A 16,583-nucleotide genomic window follows, 5' to 3' on the forward strand; every position below is an offset into this window, starting at 1 on the left:
ATTGACACCCAATTAGACTCAATTTTACTCAATTGACATCAATTGACACCCAATTGATGTGAACTGATGTGAATTGAGCTCAATTGCATCGAATTAGGCTCAATTGACATTAATTGACACCCAATTAATATCAATTGATGTGAATTGATGTCAATTGAGCTCAATTGCATGGAATTAGGTTTAACTGACACCCAATTAATATCAATTGAGTGCAATTGAGCCCAATTCAGCTCAATTGTAATCAATTGACACCCAATTGATGTCAGTTGCATCCAATTTGGCTCAATTGAAACCCAACTGATGTCAATTGAGTCCAATTGATGTTAATTGGCACCCAATTGATGTCAATAAGGTTCAATTGATGTTAATTGACCCCCAATTGATGTCATTTACGTCCAATTGAGCTCAATTGACACCCAAATTATCCAATTGAAGTCAATTAGACTTAATTGACTTCAATTGTGTTAATTGGATATTAATTGATATCAATTAACACCCAATTGCTATCAATTGAGTCTAATTCGGCTTAATTGACACTCAATTTACATCCAATTGGGCGTGAATTGAGCTCAATTGTATCATATTAGGCTCAATTGATATCAATTGACACACAATCGATCACACAATTGAGTGCAATTGAGCCCAATTGATATCAATTATGATCAATTGACACCCGATTGATGTTAATTGCATCCTATTGGGCTCAATTGAGCACAATAGGATGCAATTAACACCCAATTGAGTGTCAATTGAGTGTAATTGAGCCCAATTGAGCTCAATTGATATCAATTGACACCCAATTGATGTCAACTGAGCTCAATTAAGCTTAATTGATATCAATTGACACCCAATTGATGTCAACTGAGCTCAATTGAGCTTAATTGACATTAATTGTAATAAATTAACACCCAATTGAAGTCAATTGGACTTAATTTAATATCAATTAACATCCAATTATTATCAATTGAGTCCAATTCGACTCAATTGATACTTAGTTTACACCCAATTTATGCAAATTGGGTGTAAATTGGGCTCAATTGCGTCGAATTAGGCACAATTGACATCAATTGACACCCAATTAATATCAATTGAGTGTAAATCAAGTGTAATTGAGTCCAATTGGGCTCAATTGAGTGCAATGATGTCATGGACAATTGAGTCAATTGATGTAAGTATAGCTAGATTTAATTGGTGTGTCAATTGAACTTAAGGCCAGCAAATTATACAAAACTTTTTCTGTGCCAAGAATTTTGAACTTTTGACATCATAAATAAGTCCAGAAGGCCCACAAATGGTAAGAATGACTGTGAACATGATTTTTTTTATTTTTTTATTTTTTTATTATTTTTATTATTTTTATTATTTTTATTTTTTTATTTTTTAATTTATCCGCCGGGAAAACCCTTTTCCCGGCGGGCCCGTCGAAAAATGTACATTTCCCCGGCGGGATTACTGGCAGAGAAGGTTTTTGCAGGTCATAAAAAATGCCCATGAATATACATTGTGATCACAAGAATTTTTATGTTAACAACAGGTTTTGTTAACGTGATCACGAAATTGTGAAGACGTTAATGAAATCCCTGGCCACCACGCAACCGCTCCATGGGCACAACGCCCCTATCATAAGTGGAACCCTGGAAACCAAGAATGCCGAAATGCACCCCTTGCCACGTAAGCCACAAGCGTGGCGTGGCTTGGTTGGTGGAATCAACGATGGGAGTCTAGCTGATTCTTCGCATAATAGATAGCATGGCATAGAAACCTTGGTAGAGAATGGTCACAAGGGTGGAATGTAGGGTTTGTAGACAGGATGATAGATAGCTCTAGTACCACTGCAGGATTACAGTTAGGGGGAAGAGTAGATTAGGGTTTGCAAGGATTAGAGAGGGGCAACATGTAAGAGATTAGACATAAGTAAGATTATAAAAACATTAGTCCTAAGCTAAAACACGGGACACCTTGAGGGCTACATCTTGCTCAATCTTATTGTATATTCACATAGGGGTGGCTATTATATAGCCCAAAGTACAAGATAAGATAAGGATGCCCAGTCATACTGGGTGACATCCCTGCTTACATAATCCATACAAGGGGTGTTTCACATCCCCCTACTCACACACACTTCTTTACATTGAATTTTCTCAACACTTTTACCTTAGATAATCAAAGTTCAAAGAAAGAAGACTCTGCTAATGTCATTATCTATCAAGGCTTCTTACTAATGGTTGTTTTACAGTTATAATCATGATGAATAAAATGCATGTCTCACTGTAATAGTTAGTTTCTTGATAATGGTGGTTCTAACACATAACTTATCAATGAAGTTTGGTCAAACATATGGAGACTACCCAAAGTGGTCACATTGTTACATGTGCCAACAATTCCTCTTACCCGGTGGGATAGTTCTCACTACTGCTGCAAGTGGTAAGGATCTCTGTCTTCTAAATGTACTTTTGTTCCAAGAATTAAAAAGAGTCTACTTTCTGTGCACTTTAGCAAGGGGGTGTTAATGTTGAATTTAGAGATGATAAATGCATTGTCTAACAACAGAGAACATGACAAACATATTGTGCTTATTGAATCTTTAACAGCTAGTGGTTTGTACAAACTAGAAATATATGGTAATTGTGATGTTGCTTGTCTGGTAGACACTTCTAATGACATGAAAGATGTCCAGTTGTGGCCTGTTAGGTGTGTCTACTTGGTGGATTGATGCTTTTATGTTAGAGGATCTTCCTCAACTTGATCCACACCACCACCAAGAGATGTTTTTGAAGGATGAATCCTTGGGAAACTTTCTCATCAACTTTCCTAAAGAATGTAGTAGATATAGAGCCGATCACAAATTATAGCTCATACATAGTGATATGTGTGGTTTAATGAGGACTACTTCTTTGGGAGGAGACTTATACTTTGTTACATTCATTGTGATTATAGGAAGTATGGATGGTCTTATCCCATGAAGGAAAAATCCTATGTATTTTCTCATTTTCAACACTTTGTTACTATGGTTGAAAATGAAACTAGCTTAAAAATTCAAACTCTCCATTCAGACATAAGGGGGAATATATGTCTAATGTATTCAAAGTTTTTTTGGCATAAAAAGGCATTAAGCATTCGTGTACAACTTCTTATACACCACACTAAAATAGTGTTGTTGAGAGATGAAACAAGACTATCATGGAGATGGTTAGATGTATGGTTAAAGTTCAATAGCTTCCACACAAGTTTTGGATGGAAGTAGTTCTTTGTGCTACCTATGTGTTGAATAGTTTCCCCACTAAAGCTTCAAAAACTACCACTCCTTATGAGGTTTGGTACAATTAAAAACCTAAGGCTGAACACATGTGTGTTTTTGGTTATTTGGCATATGCACTTGTGCAAGCACAAAGTAGAACTAAGCTTGATGATAAGGTAATGAAATGAATTTTTATTGGTTATAGTGTTGAAAGCAAAGGTTATCATCTCTACAATCCTCTCATAAAGAAAATTATTTTTTAGTAAGGATGTCATTTTTGCAGAGGATTCTGTCTATCCAATGATGGAATTCAATAAGCATGCATTTTTCAATTCTCCATACATCTTTGATGGATTGTTACTTGTGCAAATTTCTATTGATTTTCATTAGATTTCATCTAATGATCCTTGTTTGTTGTTGCAAGAGGGAAGGAATTGATGTACCAACAACTAAAAGATGAAATAAATGTTGAAAGATCAATAGTCAATAAATCTAAGGTTATGCCTAGATGCATTAGAAGAATCTTGCAGAGAATAGCAAATTGTTTGCTTCTTTGTAGAGTAAAACTAAGTCCGGGTGCTTGAACCACTTCTTTAGTAGATATTGTTGAGCTTGTACTTCTTAGTTCTCTACATGATGTAGATGAACTTGAGTCTTTAGAAAAGGCTAAATAAGATCCAAATTGGTTGAAAGCCATACAAGATGGAATTCATTCCATTGAGAAAAATGGTACTTGGGATTTAGTGGATCTATTGCTTTGGCAAGAAAGCTATTGGTACTAAAAGTGGATTTTCAAAGTCAAAAGAAAGGAAGATAGATCAGTTGAAAAATTGAAGGTAGGTAGGGATTGATTATGATTAAACTTTTTCTCCCACTTCTTGTGTAGCTACTATCTAATTTGTTATTGCTTTGGTAACCCATCATGGATAGAAAGTGTACTAATTGGATATCAAAATAACATTCTTAAATAGTGACTTATAGGAGGAAGTTTATGTGAATCAACTAGCTAGATTTTCTCAACCTGGTCAGGATCAAAAGCTATGTAGGATTAATAAATATTTATATGGTTTGAAAGAAGCTCATAGATCTTGGTATACATAGAAACATTCACTATGATAGTTAAATGTGTATGGTTGAGAAGATTGATGAAGCATCTTTTGTGTCCCTTTAGACAACTCTACTCCTATTCTCACTAAAGTCAAAGCACAATGGTAGTTGCAAAGAATCTAGTCTTTCATGCTAAGACTATTAAATTACATTCTCACTACGTTAGAGAGAGACTCCATGCTAGAGAGATCAATATGATCTATTGTAGTACACATGACAATGTGGCAGATCTTTTCACTAAAGCCTTATCACGTGAAAAGTTTGAGGCTTTTCATAAAGCTTTGGGCCTTAGTGATTTACAATCTCTATAAACCTCAAATTTATATTACATGGGGTTTATTAGATATTTGGTAGTACTACGCAATGAGGTCATGCACGTTTATGTATTTTGAGACACAAAATAATATACTAGGGTAAATAATGAAAAAAACAATGTGTGGTGTACAAAAACAGAACTAGATTTCAAATGATTTAATGCTGCAAAAAAATAGTAGGTACAAAACAAAGGGTAACCCTTTGATAAAATTAATAAACTGAGGTCTACTTTTGATTAAATACATAGCAATAAACTTTTGGCTTAGGTGGCAATAAACTTTTGGGTCATGAACGAACCTTATCACCCTTGTGACATCATTGGAGGTGGTGGTTTTCATAGAAGAATCTTACTACTAGACATGGTAGTGGCCTCTTTCTTCCAAGGGTAACGAGTAGCATTAGGTGATTGTGTAGGTGAAGTTGTTTGGTATCATGCTAGACCATTCATAATGGAGTAAGGGTAGTGTGGCATTGCACCTGAAATGCCCTCAGATATTAAATCTCCTTTTGCACCTTTTGGGCTTACCTTGCATGCAAATTGTTTTGATACCTCATGAAGGAAGAGAAGCATGTGAGGAGCTGCTTGTTAAAACAAAAAGCAAGGTGAGGAAGGAGACAATAAGGCAAGGATGAGGGTGGGGGGAGCATAAATGAAAAAAGTGAATACCTGGATATGGCATGATATCTAGAGGCAAGTGTGGGGATAGCTTTTGACGATGACGACTTTTAAGCAGAAGCTTCACTTCGAGACCTCAAGTTGAGAAAATCAAAACAGTGAAAGATTACTAGAAATGACCTTCATTTATAAAACTAGACTTCGAGTCAAGAATGAAGGTTAATGGATAGGATCATTTACGACTTTGACTCGAGGTATTTAGTGGTGTGCATGTCATGGTGATGGACCTTGACTCGAGGTATTACAATCAAGGTAGACCTCGACTTAAGGTATTCAACAAATAAGATTCAATGAACATGAATGGTGTGAATGGCTTGTATGTGGACCTCAACTCAAGATTTAGATCAATGGATAGGATCAACTTGCACCACCTCGACTCAATGTATTTAACGATTTGGATTTAATGTGTGATGTATGTGTGCATGTTTTATACCTCGGTTCGAGGTACATCCGTCGAGGTACATCCGGTAGCATGTGACGTTAGCGATGGATGTTGATATACGACCTTAACTTGAGGTATGAAACTGCCATGGTGGATATTCCATGTAAGGTTAGCGATGGATGATGCTGAGAGGACCCTGACTAGAGGTATGAAAACTGCCAAGCCATGTAAGGTTAGCGATGGATGCTGAGAGGACCCTGACTAGAGGTATGAAAACTGCCATGGTGGATAAGCCATTTAAGGTTAGTGATGGATGCTGATAGGACCCTGACATCTTGAGGTATGAAAACCACCATGTTAGATATGCCAAGGAGTCTATTAGTGATGGATGCTGATCAGTGATGGGCCCCTGACTTGAGGTATGAAATCTGCCATGTTGGATATGCCACAAAGTGTGTTAGTATAGCCAGTGGACCTCTACTTGTGATGTTTGAGATGGAATAAAACATGGCACCACGTGGACCATGAGTCAAGGTCTTATCTTGCCATGGTTGAATCACTAGGACCTCAAGTTAAGGTTATGTGTTATAGGTTCACATGGATATGTGTGTGTATCTCATTGGTGTCCTACCTTGACTCGAGTTACACCAATGATGTCCCATCCATAAGACACAATCCAAAAGAGACGACTCTTATTGTATAAGCACCCAGGTATTATTGGGAAGAGTGTAGATTAGTGCAACTAATTGATCCATTCAATAATGGATGGAATGAACCATCCCAAAAAGGGAGACATAACAATGGTACCACTCCAGCTCTTGAGAAATGCTCATCTTTGGAAAACATTGAAAGGTGACTCCAAGTCATAGAATGATCACAGTACTAAGAAAATCCCATTCATGGTGACCTCTCCAACTGCTCTCAAGAATTTTCAACATTAAAGGCCACCAATGAGAAAAAATGGATTCATAAAAACATCTTAAGGATACAAGGATACTATGAGGGGAATAAACATATTTGGATATCCAAACTTAAACACACCAACATTAGGTTCCACTTCTTTATATGCTCACCCAAGATAGGATCTCACTATTTACAATGCTATAATCTTATCCATTACTTAGCACTACCACATATCATCATAAAAACACAATATAATAAAGGAAATATATAAGGGCTGGCTAGCACATCACCCAACCATAGGCTCCAAATCACACATGATGGTAAGGCACCCATGGAGCTAGACACCAGCACAACCTTAGCAAGCACAACAAAGCATGTGCATCCCATAGGTCCCACGTACCCTTAGCCATCACACTGTTATCACTAGCACTATCCACCAATGGGCTAACCACTAGCTAGGACCCTTGGGATGCCCGAGTCCCAAGGTAGTGGTCCACAACTAGAACTACTCACACAAATGAGCCATAATCCTAACTTTATAGCCACTTGACCAGTTCACACTATTATAAGAACTATCCAATTGGCCTCTAACACTAGCCACATTATGTCCTCACAACATGGGACAGAACACAAATGGAAAGAGAAGAAATCCCTATCTTAATGCCATAACAATCTATGACACTGATAACTAAATGGGAAAGGGAACCAACAACAAGAAGCTAATTTAAGCTATTGGTTACCTGAAGCCAAATAAACATCACAAGGGTACCACAAAAGAGACATAAAGATATGGATACCTAAGAGGGTCCAATAGCCAGAAAAAGTGAAGGTCAAGAATACAAAAGCACCAAAGGTTAGGAAGCAGTAAAACAAAGAATGAGGACCAAGAAACAGAAGATGACCACAGACATGACACATATACTTATTTGGAGCAAGAAGTTATAAGTGTCATCTTGCTCGAGTGATAAAAATGAAGAAAAAGTTAATAAGGATCTCAAAGAACCAAACGTATCAATGATTAGTGAAAATAAAAGGAAAGAGAAAAGTGGGGGAGGAGCCCAAAATACATCCTTCCATGGATCCAACAATCCGTTTCATCAAATGTCTAGAAGAGAAGACACAACACTCAAAGAAGGAACTAGAACATCTTTGTCAGTTGTATCCCTCGATAAAAAAAGGAAAACGTTGATACTAGGGACCTAAAGATATAGAGCAAATAAAGACTCAAAGGAAGTGAAGGAAAGGAACTTCCCTATAGCCCTAAAACCAAACAAGAGAAAACATGTAAAAATGTTCACGTGTGACTTTGCATAAATAGTCACATCGTGAAAAACTCGAGTTTTTCACACCCAAAAAAAGTTACTCCAAAAAGGTAAAAAATCATGCTTGGCACTCCACAATTGTCAAAGGAACTAGAATATGAACTCAAAATCGTGACACTCAAAAGATCAGATAACGTGAAAGCTGAGTAGATACTCATGGCCAGTATCTTGAGTTTTTTTACAGCTAAAGAATTTGTATCCCTAGACATGAAAATCATACCCAACTTTTATTGAAAGGGATTACATGAACCATAAGATTACCTCATAAGAAGGAAATTCAAAAGTTTAGTTTGATGTGAAACGCCAACAAAAGTTCACTACCGTAAGTGTCTTGAGTTTTCCACGTCCAAGAAAGTGGTTCAAAAGCAATATGAATCATACCAAGATCTTCACAATGATCAGATCCTTTTAGAAAATTTGATGTGAAAAACTAGTAGATGTTCATGAGTATTTCAAGTTTTTTCATGCCCAAAAAGGTGCTTTAATCCTCTTAATTAGGGAGACAACAAAGTTCCACAGGGCCCATGACTCCCTTTGATTATTATTTCCTCCTTTCATGAGGGAAACCGACCTATTTTCCCATGGCACATGCAGTGTGTTGTGCCCTCAATCATATATTATTGCCCATTCTACTCTCAACCATGGTCTACCTTAGGATTAGTTTAGACCATGGAGCAGTATGTCTATTACCACAAAATTTACCACAAAGGATAACCCTTGAATTTTGGTAGATAATCCTTCCACTATACCTAGTGGTACCACTTGCCTCTGGTATACAACCCTTATGGTGAAGTTGGCCCAAGAAGATAATCCTCAATCCTACCCTTCTTTTAGTGGCCTCTAGAAAGATATTCACAATCGAACCTCCATCTACTTTGGCACCTTTGATGCTTCTTTCGTTGATGTGTACTATCAGCCTTGAGGTTCTTCCATCTATGAGGGTGGAACTTATTAGGTGGACTTGAATTGGAGGAGCTCGGGATCTTGGCCCCTAGGACTGTCATGCACCCCACCATTTTCCTATCAGTTCCTTGAGGTGTTCCCTTATGACTAGGTTGAGGCTACATAACTATGGTAGGCTTATCTTAACCTCAGTATCTCCTCCCACCTTTCCTCTAATATGGAGAGGGAAGATCCAATGGTGGTGTACATTGTAGGTCCTCCATGGTAGTTAAGAAGGCTCTATCTATCACCACATGTTGCTGAGATACGAGCTTGGATACTAGTATAAGCTCGAGGAGGTCACTATATACAAATCGCACAGATCATGTATGTTCAAGGCCTATATATAAAATCCCTTATCTTTGAATTTGGTGAAAATAAAATGAACCCTTTTTCTTTATAAACTTATAACTTGTTTTTCAAAAATCCTTTAAAAAATGCCCTTATGTAAATATATTTATGTAAATTTATCTTTAAAAAGGAAATTTAAAAACTTATGTTAAACTCTCGTGCTATTTCATATATTCTTAAAGTGTGTCCCCCGAGAGTATAAGATGTTGGGAGTGTACTTAGATTGGTACCTGCACTTGATCTTGTTTAGTAGTGTAGGTAAGTGCCTTTGACTTGTGACCTAGTGACTACTACTACCATGGGGGTTCGGTTAGGTATAGGTAGGATTGGGGTAAGTTTGTTGGGGACACACTTAGCAGTGGGGGTATGGGTTCCTATTTGGTCATGAGGAGCTATGAAATCAACGAAATGTGAGGATGAGGGGGAAAAGAAAAGTCAACCATGTGTGCAACAACCTGTGACATAGGTTCCTTGCATTTAGTAGATGATGCAACTTGCTAGTGTGGGCAATACCTGGTGTAGTGATCCTTTTAGTCCGAATAGTTCTTGCATAACTGTGGTAGGCTTACCTTAAACTGGCATTCTTTTATTATCTCTCTTATCTTTCCTTTGGTGGAGATGGAAGCTCTAATGGTGGTGTACATTATAGGTTCTCCATGGAACTCAAGAAGACTCTATCTATCACACATTGCTAGTGTATGAGCTTTGGTACTTGTGTAAGATGGTTGGGAGTTCACTTAGGTTGGGGGAAGGCTCACTATGCCCCCCATTCTTCCATAGAAACTTGAAAAGATAACAAAATGAAAAGAGATCAGTTTACATACTTTGAGACCAATTTATATCCTTAGACACCTATAACAAAAAATAATATACTAAGGTCTACATTTGATTAAATGATGAAAAATACAACAACGTGTGGTGTACAAAAACAAAACTAGATTTCTTAAGATTTAATTCTGTAAAAAATATTAGGTACAAAACAAAGGGTAATGCTTTGATAAAAATTAATAAACTAAGGTCTACCTTTGATTGAATACATAGTAATAAACTTTTAGCTTAGGTGGCAATAAACTTTTGGGTCATGAACAAAGCTTATCTCCCTTGTGAGATCACTGGAGTGGTAAACCTACTGCCACCTTGTTGTTTGCCTCTCTCTCTCTCTCTCTCTCTCTCTCTCTCTCTCTCTCTCTCTCTCTCTCTCTCTCTCTCTCTCTCTCTCTCTCTCTCGGGGGACCCTCCATTGTCGCCTACGGATCGCGAGCTCTCGAGGGACTAGATTATCCACTTGATCTAGGGAGCAGAGGTGGAGGGGCACGATTTCTTCTAGTATTATGGTGCACCTGACGAGGGGACCTAGCCCTCATGAGTACGTATATGGCATGACATGCTTCTCATGATGTACACTTATAGCATACTGCATAGCTTTTATTTTCATTTCAGTTTCAGTTCTAGTTTCACACATTTCACTTTCATTATGCTTTTCGATGAGGCTCCCGAGCGCATCAACTTATGTATTCATGTATATTCAACATGTATCTCATGGACCCGTTATGGTCCTTCGAAGACAATAATAAAATTTCATTTCATTTCATTTCTCTCTCTCTCTCTCTCTCTTTGTGCCTATTGCAGGCCCCTTACTGTTGTTTCACTAACACACACACATACACATGGACCTTTCACCTATCATAGATTCCTAAGCATTTAGAGGCCGATGTAGAAGTTCAACTTGTGTAAAGGGTTGCGAGTCATGCGTAAAGTTTTCTACCAATGCAATCAAGGATTATCATGCACAGAGAAAACAAGAACAACATGCAAGGATGAGGTCTAAGCTACAAGAAGAATAGGAGCACAATGCAAGTCATGGTGCAAACGAGCAGAAGCATCAAAAAATATGCAACGATGTTGTTCAGTACTTTAATCATCAGCGGACCAAGGGTCTAGACGAGAAGACCAGGTTTGATATATTATCTTAGGTTCTCCAACATCACTCTGTGAAGGAAATTTCCATCAATTTTCCACTATGGAACATGATAAGTCTAATAGAGATCATACGAAATACAGTTGAAGCAGTGAAAGCGCCTAGAAACTCTAAGGAGCTATTTCTTAAAACCTCTATTCCAATGATTCTTATAAATGGCACTAGCACAAATACATCCTCTCTTAACATTGCAGATGCTTCAAGGCAGTTGAACATACACATACGTAATTTCTATGCAGCTAGAGAGCGTTTGCCATTATCTTCATGCCATCGGCAAGACCGTGTAGTAGGCATAATCAGTGATTTGGTGAAAGAGCTTGTTTTTTTTTTGGTTAAGCTATACTCGTGTTTCACCCAACAAATTTAAGATGTATGCACCTTGGGAAAAAATCTTATGTTAAGCATTTGACATACCTTCTCGATCAATCGCAGGTAACAGCAACAGCCTGTGCTCCCAACATCTGTGCTGATTTGGTGTGCTTTTATACATTACATATTCCTTCAGTGTTCAGATACTAGAGTAGATGTTTCCATCCGGTATACAAACAAATGCATATTTCTCTACTCTTCTATGATTCTATCATCCTTGTATGTGTGTTGTTTCCTTCTTTTATGTGTCTATGTGTATTATGTTTGACTGTCAGATTTTTAGTAAGCCAACCTTTAGCTCTTGGACTACTTTGGGAAGTTAAAGAGTGGAAAATCTAGCAAATAAAATCTAGTTAAGGCAAGGCACGGTTCTAAATGGTTTTCAACTTGGGGCGGCAATAAACAAAACCGAGAAAATCGGTGTAAAACCAGTAAGAGATTGGTGTTAAACTAGTCAGATACCTGATCAAAAATAACCTTTATAAACTTAGGCTATAGCAAAAACAAGCTTAACAGGATTTTCACCAATATCATACTGCTCCCAAACCAATATGATACCGGTTGTGGAATGATAGATGTATAGAACTAACTACAATACTGATAGGAAAAACACCAGTTGTCGGTAAAACACTGCTATTATACTGGCTTAGAAGCACGGTCTCCTCTAATGTACTCTGTATTTAGCAAATTTTGTAACCGATATTAAACCAGTTGAGCACTGGTATAATATCGGGTAAAGATTGAAAGGAGAACTTGGGGTGGCCATATGATACGAGTGTTTTGTACCGGTATGATACCATTTGGAATATTAGCTCCATGTAACATGCATTAGATATAAGGTAAAGATCGGCTTTGATTTAGACAACACCGTTTTCGAAACAATATGATGACGGTGTTAAACCAATAAGATACCGGTTGGTGAACCAATTGTATACACCTAGGAACCTATAACTATAAACTAGTTTCAAACCAATAAGATACCGGTTGGTGAACCAATTGTATACACCTAGGAACCTATAACTATAAACTAGTTTCAAACCAAATGTTTAACTTGCTATGATGGTTTTGTATTATAGGTTGAACTATATTTGTTGTTTAAGAGATGCATCCACAGGCACTAGTTCATCAACAAGCTTTTGAGAAATTAAAGTCATACTTTGTGCGCAAGCATAACACATGTTCAGATGTCATTCTTAAAAGATGCCTTAAACCAGATTAGAGGATGTACTTTTGGGTTGCATGGCAAAGCATGTCAATATGATTGTGTCATTTGTAATGTGGATTCTCAACCAGGTGGGTGCAAGGCTGTAGAGAAGTCCTACAAGAGCATCACAAGCGCATCGGAGTCCATCCTATGTCCCAAAGCTGAAGGTACTATTTTTCATGCTTTGAAGTGCCTGATGGGGAGTCATATTGTCTGTGGTCCTCGAACCATGGCAATTTGTCCAGCTAAATCTGAATATGTTGGTCGGCTTGTCACCGTGAAGATCTTTCAGGACATAGACTGTGGAACCACTTATAATGGCAAGACAAAGAAGAGGAAAGAGTTAATACACAGGAAATGTCATGCAAGGAATTGAATCAAATGTTCAACGACCAGCTTAGAAAGTTTATTAAACATAATTTTGTGTACAGGTGGCAAGCTAAGCAATACGAAGATGCTTGTCTAATTTTCCCGAAGATGTGGTAATATCTGTTATAGACTTTGTTGAGAATTACTCTTTTAAGAAGTAAAATGAGATACAATCAATGCATTGGTATTCAAGCCAAGTGTCCATATTTGTGCATATTACCTCAAGGGGGGTCACTCATAAATATGTAAGCATAGCATGTGGGTTCAACACGAGTTTTTAAATTATCGTTTTTACACCATTTTTATATACAGAAGGGTACCACTTAAAGAGGGTATTTACAAATTGAATAGACAAAAGGTGTGTTTTATTCATGAAAATTTTATAGATAAGGGGTTTTTTAATTAGGCCTTGAACGCACGTGATATGGAGGATTTACATATAGTGAACACCCCGAGCATATTACATACTTTCGTAGTAGTGCAGGTGATATCCACAAAATGATACACTTTTATATCTCTGATGATAAGCATTAGGGCCCTTTTATTTGGCAGTTTAAGGAGTCAAACTTTTTCTCTTAAGAAGAAACGTTTTCTAATTAGAAGCTTCAAAACGGCTACTTTATTCGAATTTGAATTTTGGGAGAAAAATGGAATTTAAAATCTAGCGGACAAAACCATATCATGTAACATATCTATGGAAAGCTCTTGATGCGTAGATCACGGATCTATAATCTCTGCTCAAATTGGAGCTTGTATGTAGAAGTTATGGAGGTCCGAAAATTGTAAAATTGCCTCCCCCCTTTTTGGGGGAAAAAGTGTACCCTTTGACCACTCTTACACCTCTCTTACAAACCCAACATTTCAGTCCACATGGCAACCCCCATTTGGCTATTCCTTAATCACCTTGATTAGGCTTGGGCAAATTAAAGGGCCCAAGAAGACCCCATTTACTTCCTAATGAAGCATGATACCCATTTTGTGCAACATTGTTTCATGCTACATTATAATTGGGTATTACCCTATGGTATTCCCCTAGAAGGTCATTTGGTTTGGTCTGATGATGTGTCATCTCAATTCAAAGTAAAAAGGCCTTTCTACTTTGTTTCCAAGTACACTGCCATCACAGGGCTGCAAATGACTTGGAATTTCTTTGGCTCTGGTCATGGAAAGGGAGAGCACGACGGTGAAGGGGCTGTGGTGAAGAGAGCACTAACTCATGAATAACTCAAGCATAATGGTGCTAAGCTCCAATGTGCAGCTGATGTCGTAAAGTTTTTGCAAGAAACGTTCACCACTCGAGCCGAGTCCACATATGAATCACAAGCTCAGTACATTAGTCTTTTGAAAGATAAAATTGGGTGATATAGATAGAGATGAGGCATGGAATTTCAAGGCTATAACAAACACAAGATCCCTACATTCAGTCTTTGCATACTCTCAGCACAATCCCACAATATTGAGGGTGCATCGGGTTATCATGTTATTGTAGTAATTATATGGAACACTTATAGCATAAATGCAGCACTCAATCTCATATTTAGATGGGACTACATTGCCCTTGAACCATTGGTAGATGGCACTGAAAAAGACAATGTTGACATTGATGTTAACATCGCAAACATTGAGGAGGCCGCCTACGAAGGGCACCATGATACCCTTAGTGATGTCCTTCTTATAGGAGACAACATCTTGAAATGTACAAAGGAGAAAGAGATCTACAATATACCTACAAAGGATGGATGGGGGAATGCCATCGCACGAGGTTTTTTTACTATGAAAAGGTTTTTATATGCACCTAAAGACGAGCAAACTTACAAGTTGTGGGATTACAAGTTGGAGGCCTTGATAGCAATGGATCTCGTACGAGCAATCAAATTTTCACCCAATTAACAAAAATCTGTTTGTCCTATCCCCTGAGGTACATGAAGCTGTGTACAATACTATGCCATTCAACTTTTAGCATACTTGTTAGATACAAAGCTGTGTAAAACAATATGACATCCAATTATGTGCATACTTGATATGTTTCTATCTGTGCTCTCATGAAATTTAGTGCTCGGGGATATGTAGTATGTAGCTTGGATGATTCAATTCTCATGAATATTGGATTGGATGCACGTAAACCTTGTTAGAATGAACATTTTGATGATTCGAGGTAGTTATGTATGGAATCTTCAATGATTCATCTGCTAAAAAGAATTTTGGCACCCGTGGGGGTTGGTTTTAAAAAAAAGGTCCTTGATGGTACTAATTCCCCTTTTAACTCGCTATTCTTAAAACTGGTGAGAGTGACAATAGATAACACTTTCTTTGCAAATGAGAAAATTAATCCTAGATTGGGGATTCCAATTAATACAACATCGACACATGGAGACACTCAAGTACTCAATAACCGTAGTAGAAATGACAAACAAAGAAGAAGAAGAATCCTTAAAAGAATCTCAATACTTCGAGTCTAATTTATACAAACATCTAGTTTTGTTATGTTTATGATTGCAGCATATACTGTATAATCATACACCATACTTTAAAAGTGATCTGCGTTGGGAGGAAGTGGGCATGATGAGAAGGTTGACTTCATCTTCTTCGGTGGTCTTCCTTCTTCTTTGTCTTCTTCTTGAACTTCAAATGTTCAATGACCAATTCAGAAAGTTTATGAAACATAATTTTGTGTATAGGTGGCAAGCTGAGCAACACAAAGAATGCTTCTTCAATTTTCCCGAAGATGTTGTAGAATTTGCTGAGAATTACTCTTTTAAGGAGCAAAATGAGATACAAGCAATGCACTGGTATTTAATCCAAGTGTCCATATTTGTGCATATTTGTGCATATTACATACTTTTGCATGACAGGTGCTATCCACAAAACGATACACTTTTATATCTCTGATGTGATAAGAAGCATGATATCCATTTTGTGTAACATTTTTTCATGCTACGTTATAATTGGGTATTACCTTATGGTATTCCCCTACAAGGTCATTGGGTTTGGTCTAATAGTGCTTCCTCTCAACTCAAAGAAAAAAGGCCTTGCTACTTTGTTTCTAGGTACACTAATATCATAGGGTTACAAATGACTTGTAATTTCTTTGGCTCTGGTCATAGAAAGGGAGAGCACGACGGTGCAAGGGTTGTGGTGAAGAGAGATTTAACTTATGAACAACTCAAGCATAATGGTGTTAAGCTCCAATGTGTAGCTGATGTCATAAAGTTTTTGTAAGAAACGCTCACCACTAGAGCCGAGTCCACATTTCAATCACAAGCTCGGTAGGCTAGTAGAGTCTTTTGGGAGATAAAATTAGGGGATATAGATAGAGATGAGGAATGGAATGCCAAGGCTGTAACAAACACAAGATCCCTACATTCAGTCTCTGCATACTCTCAACACGATCCGACAATATTGAGAGTGCGTTGTTTATCATGTTATT

The sequence above is a fragment of the Cibotium barometz genome, chromosome 64, assembly GCF_041138505.1.
Source record: "Cibotium barometz isolate CiBa-2024 chromosome 64, ASM4113850v1, whole genome shotgun sequence".
Lineage (NCBI taxonomy): Eukaryota > Viridiplantae > Streptophyta > Polypodiopsida > Cyatheales > Cibotiaceae > Cibotium > Cibotium barometz.